Consider the following 3,713-nt stretch of genomic DNA (forward strand, 5'->3'; position numbering starts at 1 on the left):
ACGAGAGTGGTGGGGGGGGGGGGGGGGGGGGGAACTCATCGGTCTTTGAGCGGAATGGATAAGTAGTCACTGTTAGATGCTTGTTTTGTTTCGAGAAGAGTGTGTTTGCCTGGATCTGTCTTTGTTAACTGACGAATGGAGCAAATTATCCTTGTGTGCAATCTCCCATTTTCTATTCTGGTTAAATGCCATTTGCCTCATTGCAATAAAAATTGTGGGGTTTAAAGCACAGAATTCTGGAGTTTTGTTTTCTAATGAATGCCCGTGTCCCCCTTGATTAGACACAAGCACGGAATATTAATATTTCTAATATGAAAAGTATTCAGAATTTGCACCAAAATGTTGGTTAAGCCTTAACGGTGAAAAATATTTATTTCAATATACAACTGCGGGTGTTTAATGGAAATATAAAGCCATTTAAAATGAAACGGGATGGCTCTTATTGGGATCAATGTCAGTGGAAGTGTTCTGCACTGTAAGTTTAGTTTAGTTGAGTTTAGAGTTACAGCGCAGTAACAGGCCCTTCAGCCCACTGAGTCCACGCCGACCATCGACCCCTGCACATTGACACTATCCTACACTCACTGGGGACAATTTGCATTTAAACCAAGCCAATATACCAGCAAACCTGCACGTCTTTGGAGTGTGGGAGGAAACCAAAGATCTCGGAGAAACCCCACGCGGTTAAGGGGAGAACGTACAAACTCCGTACAGACAGCACCCGTAGACGGGATCGAACCCAGGTCTCTGGTGCTGTATGGCAGTAGCTCTACCGCTGCGCCACCGTGTCATGTAATACCAGTAGACATATCAAATGATCAAAAGCTTACTCTGTTCTGAGATGCAGTAGTGTTAAGAATATAGCTTTGTCCCAATTGATTAGTTCACCGATAAGACATGAAAAGTTTCTGAACAGAAAGAGCAGGGATGCGAACTGAAAAAGGATATTTTTGGAGTTGTATAACCAAAACATAAATGATTGGATGGAAGAAATTGCTGAACAAATAATTTGAGTTGTCAACCATGTGTGATCGGAAGATTATTACAAGGCCTACTTCTTGGTCTACTTCTGCTCCTATGACCTATGAATACAGAATACAGAGCTTTATTTGTCATTCAGTACCAAGGTACCGAACGAAATTACATAGCAGTCACACAAAAAAAAAAAGAACACAAGACACATGACCCCAACACAAACGTCCATCACAGTGACTCGAAACACCCCTTCACTGTGATGGAGCCAACAAAACTTTCACTCTCTTCCCCACGCCCACGGACAGACAGCTCGTCCCCGACCGACCTGCACAGACCCCGCAAGGGGATGGGAGTCCCCGCGGCCGAGCCGCACCGGGTGCTGAAACGTCCCGTGGCCGAGCTGGGCGATGGAAGGCCCCGCGGCCGAGCTGCACCAGTGATGTAAAGTCCCGCGGCCGAGCAGTGCCGGGCGATGGAAGGCCCCGCGGCCGAGCTGCACCGGGCACTGTTAAGTCCAGCGGCCGGGCCGCACCGGGCGATGGAAGGCCCCGCGGGCGATGGAAGGCCTCGCGGCCGAGCCGCACCCCGCACCGTGAGGAAGAGACCTAAAAAAGAAAGGTTTTCCCCACCCCACCCCATCCCACCCCCCCCCACACATACACAGCCAAAAAACAAAAACAAAAACCATCCCAACACCGACACACAACAAAAAAAAAGGAAAAAAGATGAACAGACTGCCAGCGAGCCGCAGCCGTTAGGCGCCGCCACACGTGAAACCTATGAACCTCAACATGTTAGTTCTGATCAGATATTACCTGCAGCTTTCAATTCCATTATGAATGGACACTGGTTGGATTTGAGAATATATACTCGTTTTTTAGTGGAAACTCTTTTCTGTTACGAAGTGATGGAAATTACTGGAATTATGTGTTCTTACCCGAAATCACCAGCAATATTAAGGGTGGCACGGCGGTGCAGCGGTAGAGTTGCTGCCTTACAGCACCAGAGACCCGGGTTCCATCCTGACTGCGGGTGCTGTAAGTTCGGAGTTTGTACCTTCTAACCGCGTGGGTTTTCTCTGGGAATAGACAATAGACAATAGACAATGGGTGCAGGAGGAGGCCATTCGGCCCTTCGAGCCAGCACCGCCATTCAATGTGATCATGGCTGATCATTCTCAATCAGTACCCCGCTCCTGCCTTCTCCCCATACCCCCTGACTCCGCTATCCTTAAGAGCTCTATCTAGCTCTCTCTTGAATGCATTCAGAGAATTGGCCTCCACTGCCTTCTGAGGCAGAGAATTCCACAGATTCACAACTCACTGACTGAAAAAGTTTTTCCTCATCTCAGTTCTAAATGGCCTACCCCTTTTTCTTAAACTGTGGCCCCTTGTTCTGGACTCCCCCAACATTGGGAACATGTTTCCTGCCTCTAACGTGTCCAACCCCTTAATAATCTTATAAATTTCGATAAGATGTCCTCTCATCCTTCTAAATTCCAGTGTATACAAGCCCAGTCGCTCCTGCCTTTCAACATACGACAGGCCGGGAAGCACCAGTTTCCAACCACAATCCGAAGACGTACTGGCTTGTAGGTTAATTGGCTTTGGTAAGAATTGTAAATTGTCCCTAGTGTGTGGGATAATGCTAGTGTACGGGGATCGCTGGTCGGCGCGGACTCGGTGGGCCCGAGCTGTACCTCTTAACTAAACTAAATATCAGCCAGGGTTGGTCTGACATTTTGAAGAGCTGGCAAACTTGTTTATTTGACAAGGCAGTATTGACAACCCAGGTGTTCTCAGGGAAAATTGGAAACCAGGTTAGTGCTACCTGATGCCTTAAACAATGCATCAACCCTGCGGTCTTGCACGGACTCTGACTGCAATACTGTTTTCATTCACAAAATGCTGGAGTAACTCAGCAGGTCAGGCAGCATCTCAGGAGAGAAGGAATGGGTGACGTTTCGGGTCGAGACCCTTCTTCAGACTGAAGAAGGGTCTCGACCCGAAACATCACCCATTCCTTCTCTCCTGAGATGCTGCCTGGCCTGCTGAGTTACTCCAGCATTTTGTGAATAAATACCTTTGATTTGTACCAGCATCTGCAGTTATCTTCGTACACACACTGTTTTCATCATCAAGATCAAGAAGATTCAAGATAGCTTTATATGTCATCCAATATTGGACGAAATTCAGTCACCCGCAGTCCAACAATAAAAGCATTAAATAGGCATTAAAATTACACAACCCCAAAAACACACAAAAAATGAAACATCCATCAAAGAAACCTCCATCACAGTGAGTCTCCTCCAGTCCTCTCCTCACCGTGATGGAAGGCCACAATGTCTTTCCCTTCTCCTGCCGTCTTCTCCCGCGGTCAGGTTGTTGTGTTGAACATTGGCTGGGTGCATGGGACGAACTTATGAATCTTGCTGAAAAATGAAGTGGGTGTTAGTCCCACTTTTTCACTACAGAATTTAATCTCTTCGAAGTGAAGTATTAAAAGTAGACGAGGGTCAATGCACAATTTGATCAATTGTTTCAATTCACTAGTTTGTGTTTGGAAAACAAGTGTTAGATTCCCCTTTAGAAGAACAGCCGTTCAAACTAATGTGAAATGAGGAGTTTGAGAATTAAATGTGCAACCATGCAAATGAAATCAAACGTCTTGCCCACATGCGAGGTATTGAAACTGGAACTTTCTTTATCGGTATATCTGTTACCTACAAGATTTTCCAC

This window comes from Rhinoraja longicauda, chromosome 21 (assembly GCF_053455715.1).
Source record: "Rhinoraja longicauda isolate Sanriku21f chromosome 21, sRhiLon1.1, whole genome shotgun sequence".
NCBI classification, from domain to species: Eukaryota; Metazoa; Chordata; class Chondrichthyes; order Rajiformes; family Arhynchobatidae; genus Rhinoraja; species Rhinoraja longicauda.